The following is a 27,455-nucleotide window of genomic DNA, read 5'->3' on the forward strand; positions in this document are numbered from 1 at the left end:
TGATTCATATCATGGTTTTTGTCAACCGTGAAATACAGTTGAATTGGATTGACTGTCAAAATTTCCATTGTCTGAAAACTTAAAAAAAAAAACTCAAACATTTTGCTAACCATGGACTTTAAAATTAACGGATCATTGCTCTCAAACTATTGACTGTTTTTTGATTTGGTGTTCTACTTGAAAGGATGTTGTTGACATTTATATTGGATAAGTTTATTTTCAAGTATTCTTTTAAAAAATAGACCAGTAACTTAAGAAAAACCACTAAGCATTCCTGCCAGTCACTTAAATATTCTCGTTAACTAGAGCCATTTAAACAAATTTATCGCCAGCTCCATCTCGAAAACAAACAAGATTGAGATTCAGTTAGCAATGAGTCAAATTATGATGCAATCAAGGATTCAAAAATACGAGTATAAATATTTAAAAAATAATAGAAGAATGGTGGGCGTTCAATGCTGCACTTCGCCGGGACAACTACTTTTTCACTAGTTTCTAACTGGAAATCAAATATGCCTTCGCTTCTCCGCTTTTAAAATTCAATCTACTCAGTGGTCAGCAGTTAAAGACCCAGAAACGCTTACAATTCAACTTTCATTCAATTGAACTTTAACTCATTTATTCCGAAAATTTTCAAATTTCAGTAAAACAGAAACCGAGTTACTGTGTTGGATCAAAACGAAAATGAAAATGCTATTAATTGCCATGATTACAGAACAAAAGCCTCACAGTCATTCAATTAATTTGTGAAACTTTCATTGAACAAAACTATAAAACGCCGAGTCATCTTTAGGAACAAAAAGTTTGTCGAGTGTTGCGAAGAAAATCTGTTTTACTAAGTTTAATTTAAAAAAGTATTATCGCATCAGTTAGAATTAAGGTTGGAAATTTTCAAGGAAACCCGCTGATATTATCATATGTAAGTCAACAAAACCAATTGCAAAAACAGTTCATAAAAAGTTGAAATAAACGCTAACTTGACTATGAACTTACAAGCAATTGAACTCCTTGCCTATATTTCAAGATGGAATAATTGATTAAACGTAATCTAAGCCATAAAATTTACCAATAAAGCTTCAAGTCAACTTTTTGAACCCAATAAGCAACCCGGAAACTTTGTTGCATCGTGAAACTTGGCACATCTGGAAAACTAGCGGCTCAAAAACTTCAAAAAAACCATTTGAATTTTGTAACTTATGCATCAAACCTTCTCTAGTAATTTAAACTGAACTAAAAGATTTAAACTATTGCATCGTTAAATATTCTCGCTAACCATAGCCATAAAATTATTTTATCCTAACCTCCATCTCGAAAACAAACAAGGTAGAGATTCAGTTAGCAATGAGTCAAATTATGATGCAGTCAAGGATGCAGAGATACGAGAACTAAAAAAAATAGAATAATGATGAGCGTTTAATGCTGCACTTCGCCTTGACAACTAGTTTTTTAGTACTTCATAACTAGATATCAAATATGTCTTCGCTTCTCGGCTTTTAAGAACCAATCTACTCAGTGGTCTGCGGATAAAGATCCAGAAACGCTAACAATTGAAATTTCAGTCATTTTGTTCAATTGAACTTTCATGCATTCAATCAGAACATTTTCAAACTTCAGTAAAACAGAAACCGAGTAACCGTTCTTGATCAAAACGAAAAAAAATGCTATCAATTGCCATGATTACAAAACTAAAACCTCTCAGGAAAAATAATGAAAAAACAGAGAAACTTGCAAGCAATTGAATTCCTTGTCTATACTTCACTGTTACCAATGAGTCAAATTAAGATGAAAAGAAGGAAGCAAAAATACGAGTACTTACAAAAAAAATAATTGAAAAACGATGAGCATTCAATGCTGCAGTTCGCCATGACAACTGTTTTTTTAGTGATTTCCTATTAGATATCAAATGTCTTCACATTTTGGTTTTCAAAAATCATCTACTCAGTGGTGTGCGGTTAGAGATCCAATAACGCTTTCGATTGAACTTTCATTCAATTACTTCAATTGAACTTTCATGCGTTCATTCAGATTATTTCAAAACTCAATAAAACAGAAGCCGTGTTACTCTTTTTGATCAAACGAAAACGAAAACTCAATTAATTGCCATAACAAAAAAGCCTCTCAGGAAAAAAATATTGAAAAAATGCAGATAATTGAAGATTGAAAATCTCTCCCTTGAAGATTTAAAGTTTCTAACTTTATGTTGGACTACTTTCACTCCTGCTATAAACAACAAGAAAAAAAAGAAAAAGAAACATCAGAAACATTTACAAAGTCACTTATTTCATTGGTCAAAGTTTCGTTGAACAAAAATTCGAAAACCCGAGTCATCTTTATTAACAACTTATTTGTTCAGTGTTGGCAAATACTGAGTTTTTGTTCGAATGCGGATTAAATCTGTTTTGCTATGTTTAATAAAAAAGTATGATCGCATGAGTCAAAGAAAGATTGAAACTTTTCAGAGGAAACGCCTGATAATATCATTTGCAAATCAATATCATTATTTGCAAAAAAACGGTTCATAAACAATTGAAATAAGCACTAATCTGATGATAAAATCACAAGCAATTGAACTCCTTGCCTAAATTTCATGATTGAATAATTGATTAAAGGTATTCTGTGTCAAAACTTCAACAAGAAAGAGTCGGACCAATTTGGAACCCAATAAGCAATCCCTACACGGTGGTTGTATCTTGAAACTCCGTTAAACTAAAAAGCTTAACAAATTGAAAACCATTTGCATTTTGTCACTTAAGCATCAAACCTTCTCTAATAGTTAAACTGAATCAAAAGGCTCACATTATTACATCATTAAATTTTTTGATAACATAAAACAAAATGATTTAGTTGACAATGAGTCAAATTATGATGAAAACAAGAAAGCAGAAATATGAGTACTTACAAAAAACTATTAGAAGAACGGTGGGCGTTCAATGCTGCACTTCGCCGGGACAACTAGTTTCTTTTTTAACAATTGCTGACTAGATATCAAATGTCTCCGCTTTTAAAACTCAACATACTCAGTGGTCTGCGTTTAAAGATCCAGAAACGCTTACAATTGAACTTCCATTCAATTGTTGTTCAATTGAACTTTCATGCATTCAATCAGAACACTTTCAAAATTCAATAAAACAAACCCTGTTCACTGAGTTTTTGTTCGAATGTGAATGAAATCTGTTTTGGCTAAGTTTAATTTTGAAAAGTATGAACCCATGGGTCAGAACTAGGGTTTGATTGTTTTCGAAGGGAACAGCTGATATTATCATTTGCAAATCAATATCATCATTTGCAAAAAACAGTTCATAAATCTGGTTAAAAGACTTTTATCGCATTTTCTGTTAAAAAGGAGGAATTGCATTTTAAAACACTTTTAAAAATATTGAAGCGTTTCATAACAGAGTTTATATCATAACAGTGTTTCATAATAGATTTCGTCGAAAAAGCTCACGCTTCTAAATTTGTCAAAAGACTTTTTGTTTTTACTTACAAAGGATATTTTCACTATACTTTTGCGTTCTGAAATTAGTGAAAAACGAATTCCGACGTCAAAAAGAGCAGTTTTAGAATGATATTACAAATTATATTGGCATTTGAGGAAACGGTTGATATTACAACTTGAGTATCACTGAAAATTGTCTGCTTTTAATTTTATAGCATGCTTGGTGTTAACCATGAGTTATAGTTGAATTGGATTGACTCTCAAATTTCCTACAAAATAAAAGAAAACTTAACAAAAACTAACTCATACTACTTGCTAACTATGGGCTTAAAAACTAACGGATCAATATTCTCAAACTATCGGCTGTTTTTGTGTTCGACTTGATAGGATATTATCGACATTAATATTGGATAAGTTTTTTTCCAAGTATTCTTTTACAAATTAGACCAGTATGTGGAAAAACCACTAAACATTCGTGCCACAATCTTTTGAAAACAAAAAGCGAGGAAAGTTTACCTCCGAATAGCCAAGACTTTAATCGCATTTGTCTCCTACTAAAAAAATTGGGTAATGCGTTTTGAAACGAGTTTACTTAATTTAAAGCGTTTCATAACAAATTTTATTGGAACAGGCTTCTGTGTTAAAACAAAAACATAAAATTACCACCCTATTCTTTAAAGTACATCAAAAAAAACATATCAAACATGTTTTTCAAGACTAGTACCTTTCAAGTAGAATATACAAAACCAAAAATCAATTCCGTTCATAATCAACCAGCAAGAACATCACCCTTCAAAATATGATATCTTATTGATTTTATAGCTAATGACAAACAGCTGGCAAGATCGGCAAGCTCAAGCTTTTGAACTGGTCAAAAAAGTTCTTTTTACTCAAAAAGGATAATTTCACTATACTTTTACGTTCTGATTTTAATGAAAAAAAATTCCGACGTCAAAATGAGCAGTTTTAGGTTAATTGCTGTCAAGCTATCGACTGTTTTTGATTTTAATTGTTCGACTTGTAAGGCTGTTGTTGACATCTAAATTGGAATCTGAAGTATTCTTTTAAAAAGTAGGCCTGAATTTCAAAACAAATTAACATTCATGCTAAAATTTTTTAACAATAAACGGGAAAGAATTTATTTTTAATTAGCCAAGACTTTCATCGCATTTTTCTCATAAAAAGGAAACAATGCGTTTTGAAACGCGTTTACTTAAATTTAAGCGTTTCATAACAAATTTTATTGGGACTGGCTTCTGTGTTAAAAAATAAACATATAGTACCGCCCTATTCTTTTATGTACACCAGAAAAACACATCCAACTTATTTTTCAAGACCAGTACCTTTCAAGTAGAATATACAAAACCAAATATCAATTCCATTCATAATCAACCAGCAAGAACATCACCCTTCAAAACATGATATCTTCTTGGTTATATGGTTAAGGGCAATTTGCTGGCAACATCGATGAGCTCAAGCTTCTGAACTGGTCAAAAAAGTTCTTTTTACTTAAAAAGGATAACTTCACTATACTTTTACGTTCTGATTTTAGTGAAAAAAAATTTCCGCCGTCAAAATGAGCAGTTTTAGGTTGATATTACAGTTGATATTGGCATTTAAGGAAACGGTTGATATTACAACTTGAGTATCACTGAAAATTGTCTGCTTTTAATTTATAGCATGCTTGGTGTTAACCATGAGTTATGGTTTATTTTATTTGGCTTTGAAAATTCCCATTATGTAATAACACTTAACCATAACTAACTCAAACTGTTTGCTAACCAAGGACTTAAAAACTAACGGATCATTACTCTCATACTATCGGCTGTTTTTTGTTTTTGTGTTCGACTTGAAAGGATATTATCGACATTTATATTGGATAAGTTTATTTTCCACGTATTCTTTTTAAATTAGACCAGTATGTGGAAAAACCACTTAAAATTCGTGCCACAATCTTTTGAAAACAAAAAGCGAGGAAAGTTTACCTCCGAATAGCCAAGACTTTAATCGCATTTGTCTCCTACTAAAAAAATTGGGTAATGCGTTTTGAAACGAGTTTACTTAATTTAAAGCGTTTCATAACAAATTTTATTGGGACAGGCTTCTGTGTTAAAACAAAAACATAAAATTACCACCCTATTCTTTAAAGTACATCAAAAAAAACATATCAAACATGTTTTTCAAGACTAGTACCTTTCAAGTAGAATATACAAAACCAAAAATCAATTCCATTCATAATCAACCAGCAAGAACATCACCCTTCAAAATATGATATCTTATTGATTTTATTACAACTTGATATTACAACTTGAGTATCACTGAAAATTGTCTGCTTTTAATTTTATAGCATGCTTGGTGTTAACCATGAGTTATAGTTGAATTGGATTGACTCTCAAATTTCCTACAAAATAAAAGAAAACTTAACAAAAACTAACTCATACTACTTGCTAACTATGGGCTTAAAAACTAACGGATCAATATTCTCAAACTATCGGCTGTTTTTGTGTTCGACTTGATAGGATATTATCGACATTAATATTGGATAAGTTTTTTTCCAAGTATTCTTTTACAAATTAGACCAGTATGTGGAAAAACCACTTAACATTCGTGCCACAATCTTTTGAAAACAAAAAGCGAGGAAAGTTTACCTCCGAATAGCCAAGACTTTAATCGCATTTGTCTCCTACTAAAAAAATTGGGTAATGCGTTTTGAAACGAGTTTACTTAATTTAAAGCGTTTCATAACAAATTTTATTGGAACAGGCTTCTGTGTTAAAACAAAAACATAAAATTACCACCCTATTCTTTAAAGTACATCAAAAAAAAACATATCAAACATGTTTTTCAAGACTAGTACCTTTCAAGTAGAATATACAAAACCAAAAATCAATTCCGTTCATAATCAACCAGCAAGAACATCACCCTTCAAAATATGATATCTTATTGATTTTATAGCTAATGACAAACAGCTGGCAAGATCGGCAAGCTCAAGCTTTTGAACTGGTCAAAAAAGTTCTTTTTACTCAAAAAGGATAATTTCACTATACTTTTACGTTCTGATTTTAATGAAAAAAAATTCCGACGTCAAAATGAGCAGTTTTAGGTTAATTGCTGTCAAGCTATCGACTGTTTTTGATTTTAATTGTTCGACTTGTAAGGCTGTTGTTGACATCTAAATTGGAATCTGAAGTATTCTTTTAAAAAGTAGGCCTGAATTTCAAAACAAATTAACATTCATGCTAAAATTTTTTAACAATAAACGGGAAAGAATTTATTTTCAATTAGCCAAGACTTTCATCGCATTTTTCTCATAAAAAGGAAACAATGCGTTTTGAAACGCGTTTACTTAAATTTAAGCGTTTCATAACAAATTTTATTGGGACTGGCTTCTGTGTTAAAAAATAAACATATAGTACCGCCCTATTCTTTTATGTACACCAGAAAAACACATCCAACTTATTTTTCAAGACCAGTACCTTTCAAGTAGAATATACAAAACCAAATATCAATTCCATTCATAATCAACCAGCAAGAACATCACCCTTCAAAACATGATATCTTCTTGGTTATATGGTTAAGGCCAATTTGCTGGCAACATCGATGAGCTCAAGCTTCTGAACTGGTCAAAAAAGTTCTTTTTACTTAAAAAGGATAACTTCACTATACTTTTACGTTCTGATTTTAGTGAAAAAAAATTTCCGCCGTCAAAATGAGCAGTTTTAGGTTGATATTACAGTTGATATTGGCATTTAAGGAAACGGTTGATATTACAACTTGAGTATCACTGAAAATTGTCTGCTTTTAATTTATAGCATGCTTGGTGTTAACCATGAGTTATGGTTTATTTTATTTGGCTTTGAAAATTCCCATTATGTAATAACACTTAACCATAACTAACTCAAACTGTTTGCTAACCAAGGACTTAAAAACTAACGGATCATTACTCTCATACTATCGGCTGTTTTTTGTTTTTGTGTTCGACTTGAAAGGATATTATCGACATTTATATTGGATAAGTTTATTTTCCACGTATTCTTTTTAAATTAGACCAGTATGTGGAAAAACCACTTAAAATTCGTGCCACAATCTTTTGAAAACAAAAAGCGAGGAAAGTTTACCTCCGAATAGCCAAGACTTTAATCGCATTTGTCTCCTACTAAAAAAACTGGGTAATGCGTTTTGAAACGAGTTTACTTAATTTAAAGCGTTTCATAACAAATTTTATTGGGACAGGCTTCTGTGTTAAAACAAAAACATAAAATTACCACCCTATTCTTTAAAGTACATCAAAAAAAACATATCAAACATGTTTTTCAAGACTAGTACCTTTCAAGTAGAATATACAAAACCAAAAATCAATTCCATTCATAATCAACCAGCAAGAACATCACCCTTCAAAATATGATATCTTATTGATTTTATTACAACTTGATATTACAACTTGAGTATCACTGAAAATTGTCTGCTTTTAATTTTATAGCATGCTTGGTGTTAACCATGAGTTATAGTTGAATTGGATTGACTCTCAAATTTCCTACAAAATAAAAGAAAACTTAACAAAAACTAACTCATACTACTTGCTAACTATGGGCTTAAAAACTAACGGATCAATATTCTCAAACTATCGGCTGTTTTTGTGTTCGACTTGATAGGATATTATCGACATTAATATTGGATAAGTTTTTTTCCAAGTATTCTTTTACAAATTAGACCAGTATGTGGAAAAACCACTTAACATTCGTGCCACAATCTTTTGAAAACAAAAAGCGAGGAAAGTTTACCTCCGAATAGCCAAGACTTTAATCGCATTTGTCTCCTACTAAAAAAATTGGGTAATGCGTTTTGAAACGAGTTTACTTAATTTAAAGCGTTTCATAACAAATTTTATTGGAACAGGCTTCTGTGTTAAAACAAAAACATAAAATTACCACCCTATTCTTTAAAGTACATCAAAAAAACATATCAAACATGTTTTTCAAGACTAGTACCTTTCAAGTAGAATATACAAAACCAAAAATCAATTCCGTTCATAATCAACCAGCAAGAACATCACCCTTCAAAATATGATATCTTATTGATTTTATAGCTAATGACAAACAGCTGGCAAGATCGGCAAGCTCAAGCTTTTGAACTGGTCAAAAAAGTTCTTTTTACTCAAAAAGGATAATTTCACTATACTTTTACGTTCTGATTTTAATGAAAAAAAATTCCGACGTCAAAATGAGCAGTTTTAGGTTAATTGCTGTCAAGCTATCGACTGTTTTTGATTTTAATTGTTCGACTTGTAAGGCTGTTGTTGACATCTAAATTGGAATCTGAAGTATTCTTTTAAAAAGTAGGCCTGAATTTCAAAACAAATTAACATTCATGCTAAAATTTTTTAACAATAAACGGGAAAGAATTTATTTTCAATTAGCCAAGACTTTCATCGCATTTTTCTCATAAAAAGGAAACAATGCGTTTTGAAACGCGTTTACTTAAATTTAAGCGTTTCATAACAAATTTTATTGGGACTGGCTTCTGTGTTAAAAAATAAACATATAGTACCGCCCTATTCTTTTATGTACACCAGAAAAACACATCCAACTTATTTTTCAAGACCAGTACCTTTCAAGTAGAATATACAAAACCAAATATCAATTCCATTCATAATCAACCAGCAAGAACATCACCCTTCAAAACATGATATCTTCTTGGTTATATGGTTAAGGCCAATTTGCTGGCAACATCGATGAGCTCAAGCTTCTGAACTGGTCAAAAAAGTTCTTTTTACTTAAAAAGGATAACTTCACTATACTTTTACGTTCTGATTTTAGTGAAAAAAAATTTCCGCCGTCAAAATGAGCAGTTTTAGGTTGATTTTACAGTTGATATTGGCATTTAAGGAAACGGTTGATATTACAATTTGAGTATCACTGAAAATTGTCTGCTTTTAATTTATAGCATGCTTGGTGTTAACCATGAGTTATGGTTTATTTTATTTGGCTTTGAAAATTCCCATTATGTAATAACACTTAACCATAACTAACTCAAACTGTTTGCTAACCAAGGACTTAAAAACTAACGGATCATTACTCTCATACTATCGGCTGTTTTTTGTTTTTGTGTTCGACTTGAAAGGATATTATCGACATTTATATTGGATAAGTTTATTTTCCAAGTATTCTTTTTAAATTAGACCAGTATGTGGAAAAACCACTTAAAATTCGTGCCACAATCTTTTGAAAACAAAAAGCGAGGAAAGTTTACCTCCGAATAGCCAAGACTTTAATCGCATTTGTCTCCTACTAAAAAAATTGGGTAATGCGTTTTGAAACGAGTTTACTTAATTTAAAGCGTTTCATAACAAATTTTATTGGGACAGGCTTCTGTGTTAAAACAAAAACATAAAATTACCACCCTATTCTTTAAAGTACATCAAAAAAAACATATCAAACATGTTTTTCAAGACTAGTACCTTTCAAGTAGAATATACAAAACCAAAAATCAATTCCATTCATAATCAACCAGCAAGAACATCACCCTTCAAAATATGATATCTTATTGATTTTATTGCTAATGACAAACAGCTGGCAAGATCGGCAAGCTCAAGCTTTTGAACTGGTCAAAAAAGTTCTTTTTACTCAAAAAGGATAATTTCACTATACTTTTACGTTCTGATTTTAATGAAAAAAAATTTCGACGTCAAAATGAGCAGTTTTAGGTTAATTGCTGTCAAGCTATCGACTGTTTTTGATTTTAATTGTTCGACTTGTAAGGCTGTTGTTGACATCTAAATTGGAATCTGAAGTATTCTTTTAAAAAGTAGGCCTGAATTTCAAAACAAATTAACATTCATGCTAAAATTTTTTAACAATAAACGGGAAAGAATTTATTTTCAATTAGCCAAGACTTTCATCGCATTTTTCTCATAAAAAGGAAAGAATGCGTTTTGAAACGCGTTTACTTAAATTTAAGCGTTTCATAACAAATTTTATTGGGACTGGCTTCTGTGTTAAAAAATAAACATATAGTACCGCCCTATTCTTTTATGTACACCAGAAAAACACATCCAACTTATTTTTCAAGACCAGTACCTTTCAAGTAGAACATACAAAACCAAATATCAATTCCATTCATAATCAACCAGCAAGAACATCACCCTTCAAAACATGATATCTTCTTGGTTATATGGTTAAGGCCAATTTGCTGGCAACATCGATGAGCTCAAGCTTCTGAACTGGTCAAAAAAGTTCTTTTTACTTAAAAAGGATAACTTCACTATACTTTTACGTTCTGATTTTAGTGAAAAAAAATTTCCGCCGTCAAAATGAGCAGTTTTAGGTTGATATTACAGTTGATATTGGCATTTAAGGAAACGGTTGATATTACAACTTGAGTATCACTGAAAATTGTCTGCTTTTAATTTATAGCATGCTTGGTGTTAACCATGAGTTATGGTTTATTTTATTTGGCTTTGAAAATTCCCATTATGTAATAACACTTAACCATAACTAACTCAAACTGTTTGCTAACCAAGGACTTAAAAACTAACGGATCATTACTCTCATACTATCGGCTGTTTTTTGTTTTTGTGTTCGACTTGAAAGGATATTATCGACATTTATATTGGATAAGTTTATTTTCCAAGTATTCTTTTTAAATTAGACCAGTAATTGGAAAAACTACATAACATTCTTGCCACAATCTTTTGACAACAAAAAGCGAGGAAACTTTACCTTCGAATAGCCAAGATTTTAATCGCATTTGTCTCCTACTAAAAAAATTGGGTAATGCGTTTTGAAACGAGTTTACTTAATTAAAAGCGTTTCATAACAAATTTTATTGGGACAGGCTTCTGTGTTAAAACAAAAACATAAAATTACCACCCTATTCTTTAAAGTACATCAAAAAAAACATATCAAACATGTTTTTCAAGACTAGTACCTTTCAAGTAGAATATACAAAACCAAATATCAATTCCATTCATAATCAACCAGCAAGAACATCACCCTTCAAAACATGATATCTTTTTGATTTTACAGCTAATGACAAACTGCTGGCAAAATCGGCAAGCTCAAGCTTTTGAACTGGTCAAAAAAGTTCTTTTTACTCAAAAAGGATAACTTCACTATTTTTTTACGTTCTGATTTTAGTGAAAAAAAGCCGCCTTCAAAATGAGCAGTTTTAGGTTGATATTACAGTTGATATTGGCATTTAAGGAAACGGTTGATATTACAATTTGAGTATCACTGAAAATTGTCTGCTTTTAATTTATAGCATGCTTGGTGTTAACCATGAGTTATGGTTTATTTTATTTGGCTTTGAAAATTCCCATTATGTAATAACACTTAACCATAACTAACTCAAACTGTTTGCTAACCAAGGACTTAAAAATTTAACAGCTTATTGCTGTCAAGCTATCGACTAGTTTTGATTTTATTTGTTCGACTTGTAAGGCTGTTGTTGACATCTAAATTGGACTCGTGTTGGAATTAATCCTGTTATTTTTCAGTTAATTTGTAAACTCGAGTGATTGTGGGTCCAAGTAGTTTTTTATTCGAGTTAACTCTTGGTTTTTTTCGCCTGATAAGGTTTCTTAAGGCCTCACATTGTTTCATTTGACGAAAAAATAAAATATGTGCTAGTGTTTTGAGGGATTGTGGGTCCTAGTAGTTTTTATTCAAAACACTAACACAAACTTTACTTTCCCGTCAAATGAAACAATATGAGTCCTTTAGGCCGATATAATATCTGTTGAAAATGAAGAAGCCGAAAAAAGTGAACATTTTAAAAAGTCGAAAAAAAACCAAAACTATCAGGTTTATTAAAAATTCCCTCTCACCCTCACTAACACCACCCGCACATGCAAGCATTTTTCGCTCCGCGAAAGACAACATATGAGATCATTAAGCCGATTCAATTTAGGCCTAAACCTATCAAGCCGGATGAGAAGGGCATAAAAATACAAAGCCAAAAAAATGTTGTCATGATAAACTTTTAATTCTTTTAAAACCCATAATTTTTTTGCATTTTGGGTTCACCAGAGGCCCGCATGAAAATTTTGTTTCCCTTGAAACTATACAAACATAGGTCACTAAGCCGATAAAGTATAAGCCGAAATCATTTGGGCAGAATAAATGGTTGAGCGACAAAAAATCAAAAAACCAAGAAAGTCAGGGCTAGTAAACTTACAAATAGCCAAAAAATCAAAACACTTAACATAAGCAGACATATAATAAGTCGACAATTTTCTTTGGAACAGAAAATTTTCCGTTTAAAAACAAAACAGGTGAACCCAAGACTTTTGCAGTCCCAGGCGTATTCGCGTCCTCCAGACCAAGTGTGCCAGACGCAAAGAAAGTTGAATTCATTATGAACTGTTTCTAAATTTACCATTTACAATTTTGAATATTCTCTGAACAAGGTTATTTCGGGAAAAAGTCTAGTACCCGATTACAGTACCCTTGCTTATCGCAAATATAATATTTCTCAAAAGCGAGTAGGGCTTTTGGATGGCCTCAAGCCAGATATTTGTGTTTCCAAGCATATGCCTTGCCTCTAAGCTATAGACATAAGTAGTAGCATGAGCTTGATATGCTAATTAAGTAAATTAACGATTTCTGTGACTTTTATGGAAAAAATTCCAGTTCCCGGTTGCCAAACCTTTGCCAATGGCAGGGGTAATATTATGATGGACATTTTTTTCAAATTGATAATTGAGTTTTTGTAAACTCATTTTTTTCTCTTGATATTTTATTTGTGTTCGACTTGAAAGGATGTTGTTGACATTTATATTGGATGAGTTTCTTTTCAAAGTATTTTTTTTTTGAAAAAAAGGGCAGCAATTTCAAGAAAAAACACTAAACATTCATGCCACAATTTTCTGAAAACACTAGGCGGGAAAAAATACCTCCAAATAGCCAAGACTTTCATCGCACTTTTCTCCTTAAAAGGTAAAAGATAAAAGCGTTTTATATCAAAATTTTAAAAACATAACATCGTTTCATAAAAGATTCTGTTAAAAATCAACCTGTAAGAAAAAAACCTTTCAATAAATGAGATCTTATTTTATCTGATTTTATAGTTAATGCCAAATTGCTGGCATTATCGTTGAGCTCAAGCTTCTCAACTGGTCAAAAACAGCCCTGTTTATGTGAATAGGATATGTTTTCACTATACTTCTACGTTCTGTATTTAATGGAAAATGATTTCCGACGTAAAATTGAGCAGTTTTAGGTTATTTACATCACTCTAAATCAACGGATAAGGATGTTTTGCTTTTTTCCAGCAATTTTTCGTTATTCTGCAATGCGAGATCATTCCGGCATCATTTTCTCATGCAACGCTGGCTATTCCAGCTCAGGATGGAAACCTGTTTCTCTCTTATTTGAGAAAGAATCTGGTCATTTTATTTTGCTTTTAAAGCCAGCTATATTTATTTATATATTTTTCGATAAAAACATTAATGGTTCAGTAACATTAATTTGATAAGATTCTCATATTTGACTTCACGTTTTCGCAATCATTCGTCGAACTTTATTTTACTAAACGCCTGAAAAACATTACTAAAGGCCGAGTGAAAGTTTTGCAGCGACTCAAACCTTTTTGCATGGGACTTCAAACCACGAGTTCTTGAATACCATGAAACACTTAAATGTTCGACCGAAACAAACGAAGGCGAAACAACAAACGGATATCCCTGGCGAAGTGCAGCAATTCTTAATAGCTATTATGTATTTGATAATATAGAGAAGACAATATCTCATTAACTCCTTTTGAGTAAACGCTAACTACGTATTCTCGTAGATTTTTTCACTCAAAACTTTTTCAACTCAGATTATTTTGGCAGACTTCCAACGATCCCAATAATCATCCGTCTTCCAGAAAGAATTTATCAGCTTCCAAATGATCGATTCTTGAATAAATTTCTGCAATAGTCCATTCTTCTGTACTTTTTTCTTCTTCGACTGATCTCTTTTTGGTCACCCGGTCACCATGTACGATGTCGTCGATCACTAACCTATTCGGAACCTGATCAGGTTATTAATACTCGACCGAGCTTCATGAGCAGCAGATTGCAACTCCCCGTTCTCCAATTTTGAGGTTGCACCACATTCAGGTAGCTATTGGAAATGAAAGGGTACCTAGCAACAGATGAAGTATACATTTAACAAGTTCTTTTTTTGAACATTTTTACAACAAGTCTTCCTTTTTGTCAGATTCCGATTATGAGCCTCGAACTGTTCTAACGAGGTCGTATGTTCCTGACCAAATACTTCTAAGTTTTACGAAAAAATCTTACCTGCGTGTTGCCTCTTTTTCAATGATTCAGCTCCAGTTGACGTTCGAAGCTGAGACAACAGATTCAAACAGAAGTTTAGATCCATTATCATCGGCCGAACGCAACTGTACTAGACATCAATAGTTCACTCGACATCATTTCAAATTCATTTGTTAGCCTAATTATTTGTACTAGCTATTTTTCAAAATTAATCTCTCAAATTTAAAAGAGCCATTTTTCGAATGAAACTCATCTCTCACTTTCCGAAGAAGATTAATCTAATGAGCTTAATTTATGTTTTGTGAGTACCAAAAAAATACTTTGTTACTTACATTAGCCGCGCCTGTTGCCGCATGTTTTCCCAGCACACGTCACGTTGTCATAAGTACCTAAGCAAAAAAAATAGAAATGATTCCAACAATCGATATTTCCAGAACGTAATTTAAAACACAGAGGGGAAGAGGATATTCGCATCCTTTGCATTGGATGGATTGCAAGTTAGCGAAAAAAATAAGACGGAAAACACTAAGTCGCAAAAACATATTTGAAACAAAAAAAATCTGAAAAAGAAAAAACCATTTACAGAAAAACTGCCGAGAAACACAACCACCATCATTGAGCAAGTTTTTCACAAGTGAATACTATCATTTAATGACTACCGCTATCACTTAACGAGCGGCCACTAAGCCGACATGAGTTGGGTAGACGTCTGAGCTGAAAACAAAATGCCATGTAAAATTATTGCCATAAAAAATTTCGAGCGACAAAGTTTTACAACTTGAAACTTTGGACCACAACGGTCCTAATCTACAGTAAAAATAAACTCCATTTTGCCTTCAAATTATACAAAATGAGCTGATAAACATAAGCCGAAACTTAAAACTTTAAAAATAATTAATTTAAAAAACAATCAAAATACGAATTGATAAACTGACAAAATAACAGGACGATTCTCAATCATAGTACGAATTGTTTCCATAAAAAATCCCACGCTTTGGAAATCAAGCCAATAAAAAGTAATCAGACAACAACGTCCGACAATTCAGCTTTTCGCGGAATTTTACTTTTAAATTTTTATTTTTATTTGAATTTTAAACGTGCGAAGGAACCTGGAATTTGGAACAACTCAATAATAATGCAAGTTCATTTTCTTACAGATTTATAGATAAACTTGTTAACGGAAAAAAGTCTAGTTGCTGATTGCAAGACACTTGCTCTCGCAAGTGTAATCAAAACGTTCCTAACTTTGAAAAAACGATTTTTCTGCATGCTTCATTTTTTATAGTTCTATGGTCGGAACAATCTTCCCTATTTGCTCAGCAAATGGATGTTTTGTTTGCGAAATTCCATTTTTAACGTCTTCATACAAGAATGCAAGAAAAGCTTCCGTATGGATATTCAAGCAATTGTTTGAATATTCATACGGAACCTTTTCTTGCATTCTTGTAGTAAGACATTAAAAATGGAATTTCGCAAACAAAAACATCCATTTGCTGAGCAAATAGGGAAGATTGTTCCGACCATAGAACTATAAAAAATGAAGCATGCAGAAAAATCGTTTTTTCAAAGTTAGGAACGTTTTTCCGCAAAAAAAGACCAACCTTCGAGCTCTTCAGCTCCTTGCGGATGACCGTTGTGCCCAGCTTTTCGATTTAACTCAAACATGAAAAAACTTTTTAAATTTTTCATTACATTTTCGAATGAAAGGGTTTCAACTCGATATATCACTTGACCTCATCTCACTAATACAAGGTACTTTATCTAGCAACGGAAAAATGCACGCGAACCCAAAGTTTCTCTTCACCTCAAGTGATCTGTACAGAAAAGATACGGAAAAAAGGTATACTACTACCACTAACTATTTTCTTTAATAATGACGACTTCTTTAGATGATTTCTATACGTCATCCGCATCGTGTTTCGTACAGTTCACTGCTGTGTCATCAGTAAGTCGACTGTCAGGAAGACAACCAAATAATCATCTTTTTCTGAAAAAGAAATGATTGAAGCTAGAGATAGCTTAACTGTTGAAATATTGCAATTAGATCAATTACCACTGGCAACCAGCAATGCCAATGAGATCTGTCAGTAGGAGAGTTCTATTACCAGACATTACTTCAGTACTTCAGGTAACCAAAACATTTCACGAAATATAGCTGGAAATTCTCAAACATCTAAAATTTTGAAAAGAAAACCAACAACACTGCCAGTTCCGACTGTGTTTTAATTTCTATGGAGTTTTTCTTGCCCATTTTTCATCCAAAAACTAGAATTTCATTTTGACTTGTGTTGGAATAAATCATGTTAAATTTCAGTTTATTTTGTGATAGTATTTCTTTTATTGGGATAATGTATTTACAACGTGATTTAAGGATTCTATATATCGCAAGCAACTAAAAGATCACTCACATCGAATACTTGAGGCGTTGACACAAAGAAAAATCTTCTTATTGTTGACGAAAACGCACTAATCAAATCACAGCTCATTTCAATTGAATTGGACGGATAGATAATCTTGTCGGTGTTTCATCACAAAACGTGATTTTCATTTGATCTCGGGTTAAAATTAATCCTGTTATTTTTCACTTAGTTTGTGAGAGTATTTCTCTTATTGGGAAAATGTATTTACAACGTGATTTAAGGATTCTATACATCGCAAGCAACTAGAAGATCACTCAAATCAATTACTTGGGGCATTGAATCACAGCTCATTTCAATTGGACGGATAATCTTGTCGGTGTTTCATACCAAAACGTGACTTTGATTTGATCTCGGTTTAGAACTAATCTTGTTATTTTTCAATTAGTTTGTGAAAGTATTTCTCTTATTGGGATAATGTATTTACAACGCAATTTAAGGATCCCATATATCGCAAGCAACTAGAAGATCACTAAAAGCAATTACTTGGGGCATTGAAAAAAATTCACTTTTTTCATTCCTCACGAAAACGCACTAATCAAATCACAGCTCATTTCAATTGAACTAGCAATTAACGCACCTTCGGTGCTTCGAAATTTTTCGACAACTCATGAAAAAAACCGCATATATTGGAAACAACATCTACAAACTTTTAGTGTACTCTGACTGCACCTAATTACAGGTTTGGTAATTTCGAACTTATAAAATTTTTTTAAATTCCCATTTTAAAAGCGTCATCTCGAAAACTTATTGGGCCTCTGGAGAAATTTGGAAGCCAGATTTGCAACCACTGAGACTCCCTGAGAGCACCCTACAATAGGGTTAGGAATCCAAAATTTTGTGAACTTTTTTAAACCTAAGATTACCGAAAAAAAAATTTAAAAAAAAACGTCTTATCTCGGAAACTAAAAGGATTTGAGCATTCATATTAAGAGGCAAGATTTGAGACGCCTGGGTGTACGCTGACAATAAGGTTGTATCTTCATCATGTTAGTAGTTTCAAATTTCTTGAATTTCTTTGTAGATAAATCTTTGAGAAATTTTTTAAAAAAATCGAAAAACGTCACATCTCGGAAACTAAAAGCATTTGAGCAGTCGCGTTTAGCAGTCGCATGTGGCAAGATTTGCAACTCTTTAGAGTACCCTGACAACACCGAACTATAGAGTTAGGAATTTCAAATTTTGAAAAATAATTAGCTTTCTGAAAATTTTGAAAAAATCACAAAAAAACGTCACATCTCGAAAACTACAAACAATTGAGCAGTGATATTTGGAGACAAGATTCGCAATCCTTGAGAGTACTTTGACAGGACCTAGCAACTGGGTTGGGAATTTCAGATTTTTAAAGAATAGAAATAATTCAAGTTTTCTGAAAAATTTTGAAAAAATCGCAAAAAACGTCATATCTCGAAAACTACAAAGAATTGAGGAGTCATACTTGGAGGCAAGATTCGCAATCTTTGAGAGTACTCCGACAGGACCTAACTACAGGGTTGGGTATTTCAGATTTTTAAAAACTAATAATAATTTAAGTTTTCTGAAAAATTTTGAAAAAATCACAACAAACATCATATCTCGAAAACTACAAGGATTTGAACAGTCATATTTGGAGGCAAGATTTGTAACTCCTTAGAGTACTCCGACAGGACCTAACTACAGGGTTGAGAATTTCAGATGTTTAAAAACTTATAAAAATTTATGTTTATTAGAAAAATTTAGAAAAAATCACAAAATACGTCATATCTCAAAAACTACAAGGATTTGAACAGTCATATTTGGAGGCAAGATTTGTAACTCCTTAGAGTACTCCGACAGCACCCAACTACAGGGTTGGGAACTTCAAGTTTTGTAAATTATTTTGTTATTTGAAATTTCTGAAAAAATCTCAAAAATCGTCTTATCTCGTTAACTAAAATGATTCGGGCATTCAAAATTGGAGGCCAAAATCGCAACCCCTAATTCGATATTGGGCTGCTTAACCAAAGCTCGGTAAAATAACCACTAAAATCAAATTGGAAAATCGAAAAAAAATTCTTAACCATTGCAATATACGATATAGCTTAAACATGCAAAAATAATACGTTGAAAAAGCTTAAACATGGCGAGATAGTGATGCCCGCATTTAAATATATAATAGATTGGAGGGATAATTTTGTCGATGTTTCAGTCCAAAACGTGACTTTCATTTGAACTCGTGTTAGAATTAATCCTGTTATTTTTCAGTTAGTTTGTGAAAGTATTTCTCGTATTGGGAAAAGGTAATTACAACGCAATTTAAGGATCCCATATATCGCAAGCAACTAGAAGATCACTCAAATCGAATGATTTAGGCGTTGAAACGAAAAAAGTTGTTCATTCTCGACAAAAACACTTAATTCGAATCACAGCTCGTTTTAATTGGACGGATAATCTTGTCGGTGTTTCATCACAAATTGTGACTTTCATTTGAACTCGTGTTGGAAATATACCTGTTATTTTTCAGTAAATTTATGATACTATTTCTTTTTTTGGGAAAAAGGATTTACGTCATTTAAGGATTCTACACATCGCAAGCAACTGGAAGATCACTCAAATCGAATACTTGGGGCGTTGAAAAAAAATACACTCTTTTCATTCTTGACGAAAAGGCACTAATCGAATCACAGCTCATTTCAAATGGACGGATAATCTTGTCGGTTCTTCATACCAAAACGTGACTTTCATTAAACTCGTGTTGGAATTGATCCCGTTATTTTTCAGTTTATTTTGTGATAGTATTTCTTTTATTGGGATAATGTATTTACAACGTGATTTAAGGATTCTGTATATCGCAAGCAACTAAAAGATCACTCACATCGAATACTTGCTGCATTGAAAAAAATACACTCTTTTCATTCTTCACGAAAACGCACTAATCAAATCACATCTCATTTCAATTGAATTGGACGGATAATTTTGTCGATGTTTCCTTCCATAATGTGACTTTCATTTGAACTCGTGTTAGAATTAATCCTGTTATTTTTCAGTTAGTTTGTGAAAGTATTTCCTTTTTAGAGGAAAACTTATTAACGTCATTTAAGGATTCTATACATCGCAAGCAACTGGAAGATCACTCAAATCGAAAACTTGGGGCGTTAAAAAATACACTCTTTTCATTCTTGACGAAAAGGCACTAATCGAATCACAGCTCATTTCAAATGGACGTATAATCTTGTCGGTTCTTCATACCAAAACGTGACTTTCATTGAACTCGTGTTGGAATTGATCCCGTTATTTTTCAATTAATTTGTGATTGTATGTCTTTTATTGGGAAATTGTATTTAAAATTTAATTTAAGGATTCTATATATCGCAAGCAAGTAGAAGATCACTCAAACCAAATACTTGAGGCGTTTGAACAAAAAATCATTTCATTCTTGACAAAAATGCCCTAATCGAATCACAGCTCATTTCAATTGTACGGAGAACCTTGCCAGTGTTTCATCCCAAAAAGTGAAATTCATTCAAACTCGTGTTGGAATTAATCTTGTTTTTTTTTTCAATTAATTTGTGATAATATTTCTTTTAAAGAAACAAAAACCTCTTTCCACTCTTGACGAGAACGCACTAATCAAATCACCGCTCATTTTAATTGGACTGATATCTGGTCGGTTTTCAGATCAAAACGTGCCTTTCATTGAACTCGTGATGGAAGTAATCCTGTTATTTTCCATTTAATTTGTAATAAAACTTCCTTTATTGGGAAAATCTAATTACAACGTGAATTAAGGATTCTATACATCCCAAACAATTAGAATATCACTCAAATCAATTATTTGAGGCGTTGAAACAAAAAATTCCTTTCATTCTTGACGAACACCCACTAATCGAATCAAAGCTTATTTCAGTTGGGCGGATAATTTTGTCGGTTTTTCAAGTCAAAACGTAGCTTTCAATTGAACTCGTGTTGAAATTATTCCTGTTATTTTTCAGTTAATTTGTAAAAATATTTCTTTTATTGGGAAAATCTATTTACAACGTGATTTAAGGACTCTATAAATCGCAAGCAACTAGAAGATCACTCAAATCAAATACGTGAGGCGTTGAAACAAAAAATTCTTTTCATTCTTCACGAAAACGCACTAAGCAAATCACAGCTCATTTTAATTGAACTGGACGGATAATTTTGTCGGTGTTTCATTCCAAAACGTGACTTTCATTTGATCTCGGGTTAGAATTAACCCTGTTATTTTTCAGTGAATTTGTGATTGTGTCTTTTATTGGGAAATTGTATTTAAAATTTAATTTAAGGATTCTATAAATCGCAAGCAACTAGAAGATCACTCAAATCAAATACGTGAGGCGTTGAAACAAAAAACTCCTTTCATTCTTGACGAACACCCACTAATCGAATCAAAGGTTATTTCAAATGGACGTATAATCTTGTCGGTTCTTCATACCAAAACGTGACTTTCATTGAACTCGTGTTGGAATTGATCCCGTTATTTTTCAGCTAATTTGTGATTGTATGTCTTTTATTGGGAAATTGTATTTAAAACTTAATTTAGGGATTCTATAAATCGCAGGCAACTAGAAGATCACTCAAATCAAATACGTGAGGCGTTGAAACAAAAAATTCTTTTCATTCTTCACAAAAACGCACTAAGCAAATCACAGCTCATTTCAATTAAACTGGACGGATAATTTTGTCGGTGTTTCATTCCAAAACGTGACTTTCATTTGATCTCGGGTTAGAATTAACCCTGTTATTTTTCAGTTAATTTGTGATTGTGTCTTTTATTGGGAAATTGTATTTAAAATTTAATTTAAGGATTCTATAAATCGCAAGCAACTAGAAGATCACTCAAATCGAAAACTTGGGGCGTTAAAAAAATACACTCCCTTCATTCTTGACGAAAAGGCACTAATCGAATCACAGCTCATTTCAAATGGACGTATAATCTTGTCGGTTCTTCATACCAAAACGTGACTTTCATTGAACTCGTGTTGGAATTGATCCCGTTATTTTTCAGTTAATTTGTGATTGTATGTCTTTTATTGGGAAATTGTATTTAAAATTTAATTTAAGGATTCTATATATCGCAAGCAAGTAGAAGATCACTCAAACCAAATACTTAAGGCGTTTGAACAAAAATCATTTCATTCTTGACAAAAATGCCCTAATCGAATCACAGCTCATTTCAATTGTACGGAGAACCTTGCCAGTGTTTTATCCCAAAAAGTGAAATTCATTCAAACTCGTGTTGGAATTAATCTTGTTTTTTTTTTCAATTAATTTGTGATAATATTTCTTTTAAAGAAACAAAAACCTCTTTCCACTCTTGACGAGAACGCACTAATCGAATCACCGCTCATTTTAATTGGACTGATATCTGGTCGGTTTTCAGATCAAAACGTGCCTTTCATTGAACTCGTGATGGAAGTAATCCTGTTATTTTCCATTTAATTTGTAATAAAACTTCCTTTATTGGGAAAATCTAATTACAACGTGAATTAAGGATTCTATACATCCCAAACAACTAGAATATCACTCAAATCAATTATTTGAGGCGTTGAAACAAAAAATTCCTTTCATTCTTGACGAACACCCACTAATCGAATCAAAGCTTATTTCAGTTGGGCGGATAATTTTGTCGGTTTTTCAAGTCAAAACGTAGCTTTCAATTGAACTCGTGTTGAAATTATTCCTGTTATTTTTCAGTTAATTTGTAAAAATTTTTCTTTTATTGGGAAAATCTATTTACAACGTGATTTAAGGACTCTATAAATCGCAAGCAACTAGAAGATCACTCAAATCAAATACGTGAGGCGTTGAAACAAAAAATTCTTTTCATTCTTCACGAAAACGCACTAAGCAAATCACAGCTCATTTTAATTGAACTGGACGGATAATTTTGTCGGTGTTTCATTCCAAAACGTGACTTTCATTTGATCTCGGGTTAGAATTAACCCTGTTATTTTTCAGTGAATTTGTGATTGTGTCTTTTATTGGGAAATTGTATTTAAAATTTAATTTAAGGATTCTATAAATCGCAAGCAACTAGAAGATCACTCAAATCAAATACGTGAGGCGTTGAAACAAAAAACTCCTTTCATTCTTGACGAACACCCACTAATCGAATCAAAGGTTATTTCAAATGGACGTATAATCTTGTCGGTTCTTCATACCAAAACGTGACTTTCATTGAACTCGTGTTGAAATTATTCCTGTTATTTTTCAGTTAATTTGTAAAAATTTTTCTTTTATTGGGAAAATCTATTTACAACGTGATTTAAGGACTCTATAAATCGCAAGCAACTAGAAGATCACTCAAATCAAATACGTGAGGCGTTGAAACAAAAAATTCTTTTCATTCTTCACGAAAACGCACTAAGCAAATCACAGCTCATTTTAATTGAACTGGACGGATAATTTTGTCGGTGTTTCATTCCAAAACGTGACTTTCATTTGATCTCGGGTTAGAATTAATCCTGTTATTTTTCACTTAGTTTGTGAGAGTATTTCTCTTATTGGGAAAATGTATTTACAACGTGATTTAAGGAGTCTATATATCGCAAGCAACTAGAAGATCACTCAAAACAAATACTTAGGGCATTGAAAAAAAAAACACTCTTTTCATTCCTGACGAAAAGGCACTAATCGAATCACAGCTCATTTCAATTGGACGGATAATCTTGTCGGTGTTTCATCTCAAAACGTGATTTTCAGTTGATCTCGGGTTGGAATTAATCCTGCTATTTTTCACTTAGTTTGTGAGAGTATTTATCTTTTTGGGAAAAAGTATTTACAACGTGATTTAAGGAGTCTATACATCGCAAGCAACTAGAAGATCACTCAAATCAAATACTTGGGGCATTGAAAAAAAATACACTCTTTTCATTCTTCACGAAAACGCACTAATCAAATCACAGCTCTTTTCAATTGAATTAAACGGATAATTTTGTCGATGTTTCCTTCCAAAACGTGACTTTCATTTGAACTCGTGTTAGAATTAATCCTGTTATTTTTCAGTTAGTTTGTGAAAGTATTTCTTTTTTAGGGGAAAAAGTATTTACGTCGTTTAAGGATTCTATACATCGCAAGCAACTGGAAGATCACTCAAATCGAATACTTGGGGCGTTAAAAAATACACTCTTTTCATTCTTGACGAAAAGGCACTAATCGAATCACAGCTCATTTCAAATGGACGTATAATCTTGTTGGTTCTTCATACAAAAACGTAACTTTCATTGAACTCGTGTTGGAATTGATCCCGTTAATTTTCAGTTAATTTGTGATAGTATGTCTTTTATTGGGAATTTGTATTTAAAATTTAATTTAAGGATTCTATATATCGCAAGCAACTAGAAGATCACTCAAAACAAATACTTAGGGCATTGAAAAAAAAAAACACTCTTTTCATTCCTGACGAAAAGGCACTAATCGAATCACAGCTCATTTCAATTGGACGGATAATCTTGTCGGTGTTTCATCTCAAAACGTGATTTTCAGTTGATCTCGGGTTGGAATTAATCCTGCTATTTTTCACTTAGTTTGTGAGAGTATTTATCTTTTTGGGAAAAAGTATTTACAACGTGATTTAAGGAGTCTATACATCGCAAGCAACTAGAAGATCACTCAAATCAAATACTTGGGGCATTGAAAAAAAATACACTCTTTTCATTCTTCACGAAAACGCACTAATCAAATCACAGCTCTTTTCAATTGAATTAAACGGATAATTTTGTCGATGTTTCCTTCCAAAACGTGACTTTCATTTGAACTCGTGTTAGAATTAATCCTGTTATTTTTCAGTTAGTTTGTGAAAGTATTTCTTTTTTAGGGGAAAAAGTATTTACGTCGTTTAAGGATTCTATACATCGCAAGCAACTGGAAGATCACTCAAATCGAATACTTGGGGCGTTAAAAAATACACTCTTTTCATTCTTGACGAAAAGGCACTAATCGAATCACAGCTCATTTCAAATGGACGTATAATCTTGTTGGTTCTTCATACAAAAACGTAACTTTCATTGAACTCGTGTTGGAATTGATCCCGTTAATTTTCAGTTATTTTTGTGATAGTATGTCTTTTATTGGGAATTTGTATTTAAAATTTAATTTAAGGATTCTATATATCGCAAGCAAGTAGAAGATCACTCAAACCAAATACTTGAGGCGTTTGAACAAAAAATCATTTCATTCTTGACAAAAATGCCCTAATCGAATCACAGCTCATTTCAATTGCACGGAGAACCTTGCCAGTGTCTCATCCCAAAAAGTGAAATTCATTCAAACTCGTGTTGGAATTGACCTTGTTTTTTTCAACTAAATTGTGATAATATTTCTTTTAAAGAAACAAAAAATTCATTCCACTCTTGACGAGAACGCACTAATCGAATCACCGCTCATTTTAATTGGACGGATAATTTTGTCGATGTTTCCTTCCAAAACGTGACTTTTATTTGAACTCGGGTTAGAATTAATCCTGTTATTTTTCAATTAGTTTGTGAAAGTATTTCTCTTATTGGGAAAATGTATTTACAACGCAATTTAAGGATCCCATATATCGCAAGCAACTAAAAGATCGCTCAAATCAAATACTTGGGGCATTGAAAAAAAATTCACTCTTTTCATTCCTCACGAAAACGCACTAATCAAATCACAGCTCATTTCAATTGAATCGGAGGGATAATTTTGTCGATGGTTCATTCCAAAACGTGACTTTTATTTGAACTCGTGTTAGAATTAATCCTGTTATTTTTCAGTTAGTTTGTGAAAGTATTTCTTTTTCAGGGGAAAAAGTATTTACGTCATTTAAGGATTCTATACATCGCAAGCAACTGGAAGATCACTCAAATCGAATACTTGGGGCGTTAAAAAAATACACTCTTTTCATTCTTGACGAAAAGGCACTAATCGAATCACAGCTCATTTCAAATGGACGTATAATCTTGTCGGTTCTTCATACCAAAACGTGACTTTCATTGAACTCGTGTTGGAATTGATCCCGTTATTTTTCAGTTAATTTGTGATAGTATGTCTTTTATTGGGAAATTGTATTTAAAATTTAATTTAAGGATTCTATATATCGCAAGCAACTAGAAGATCACTCAAAGCAAATACTTGAGGCGTTTGAACAAAAAATCATTTCATTCTTGACAAAAATGCCCTAATCGAAACACAGCTCATTTAAATTGTACGGAGAACCTTGCCAGTGTTTCATCCCAAAAAGTGAAACTCATTCAAACTCGTGTTGGAATTAATCTTGTTTTTTTTTCACTAATTTGTGATAATATTTGTTTTAAAGAAACAAAAAATTCCTTTCATTCTTGACGAACACCCACTAATCGAATCAAAGCTTATTTCAGTTGGGCTGATAATTTTGTCGGTTTTTCAAGTCAAAACGTAACTTTCAATTGAACTCGTGTTGAAATTATTCCTGTTATTTTTCAGTTAAATTGTAATAATACTTCTTTTATTGGGAAAATCTATTTACAACGTGATTTAAGGACTCTATGAATCGCAAGCAACTAGAAGATCACTCAAATCAAATACGTGAGGCGTTGAAACAAAAATTCTTTTCATTCTTCACGAAAACGCACTAAGCAAATCACAGCTCATTTCAATTGAACTGGACGGATAATTTTGTCGGTGTTTCATCTCAAAACATGATTTTCATTTGATCTCGGGTTAGAATTAATCCTGTTATTTTTCACTTAGTTTGTGAGAGTATTTCTCTTATTGGGAAAATGTATTTACAACGTGATTTAAGGAGTCTATATATCGCAAGCAACTAGAAGATCACTCAAAACAAATACTTAGGGCATTGAAAAAAAACACTCTTTTCATTCTTGACGAAAAGGCACTAATCGAATCACAGCTCATTTCAATTGGACGGATAATCTTGTCGAAGTTTCATCTCAAAACGTGATTTTCAGTTGATCTCGGGTTGGAATTAATCCTGCTATTTTTCACTTAGTTTGTGAGAGTATTTATCTTTTTGGGAAAAAGTATTAGCAACGTGATTTAAGGAGTCTATACATCGCAAGCAACTAGAAGATCACTCAAATCAAATACTTGGGGCATTGAAAAAAAATACACTCTTTTCATTCTTCACGAAAACGCACTAATCAAATCACAGCTCATTTCAATTGAATTAAACGGATAATTTTGTCGATGTTTCCTTCCAAAACGTGACTTTCATTTGAACTCGTGTTAGAATTAATCCTGTTATTTTTCAGTTAGTTTGTGAAAGTATTTCTTTTTTAGGGGAAAAAGTATTTACGTCGTTTAAGGATTCTATACATCGCAAGCAACTGGAAGATCACTCAAATCGAATACTTGGGGCGTTAAAAAAATACACTCTTTTCATTCTTGA

At 32.3% G+C, this 27,455-nt stretch overlaps 2 protein-coding genes across 3 annotated transcripts in view; one reads left to right on the top strand and one right to left on the bottom strand.

Moving 5' to 3' along the window:
* The window catches only part of LOC134839362 (uncharacterized), a 50,991-nt gene extending 34,309 nt beyond the window's left edge, over window positions 1-16,682 (bottom strand). For both annotated transcript variants that reach the window (XM_063854896.1, XM_063854888.1), the window contains exons 1-2: window positions 16,559-16,682; window positions 15,032-15,088 (exon numbers count right to left, since the gene is read on the bottom strand). The gene's annotated coding sequence lies outside the window, so the exon portion shown is untranslated. The remainder of the gene's footprint in view (window positions 1-15,031; window positions 15,089-16,558) is intronic.
* LOC134839427 (calcium/calmodulin-dependent protein kinase type II delta chain-like) overlaps window positions 1-27,455 on the top strand; it is a 472,172-nt gene that overhangs the window by 172,139 nt on the left and 272,578 nt on the right. The window lies entirely within an intron of this gene.

The sequence above is a fragment of the Symsagittifera roscoffensis genome, chromosome 1 (genome assembly GCF_963678635.1).
Source record: "Symsagittifera roscoffensis chromosome 1, txSymRosc1.1, whole genome shotgun sequence".
Lineage (NCBI taxonomy): Eukaryota > Metazoa > Xenacoelomorpha > Acoela > Convolutidae > Symsagittifera > Symsagittifera roscoffensis.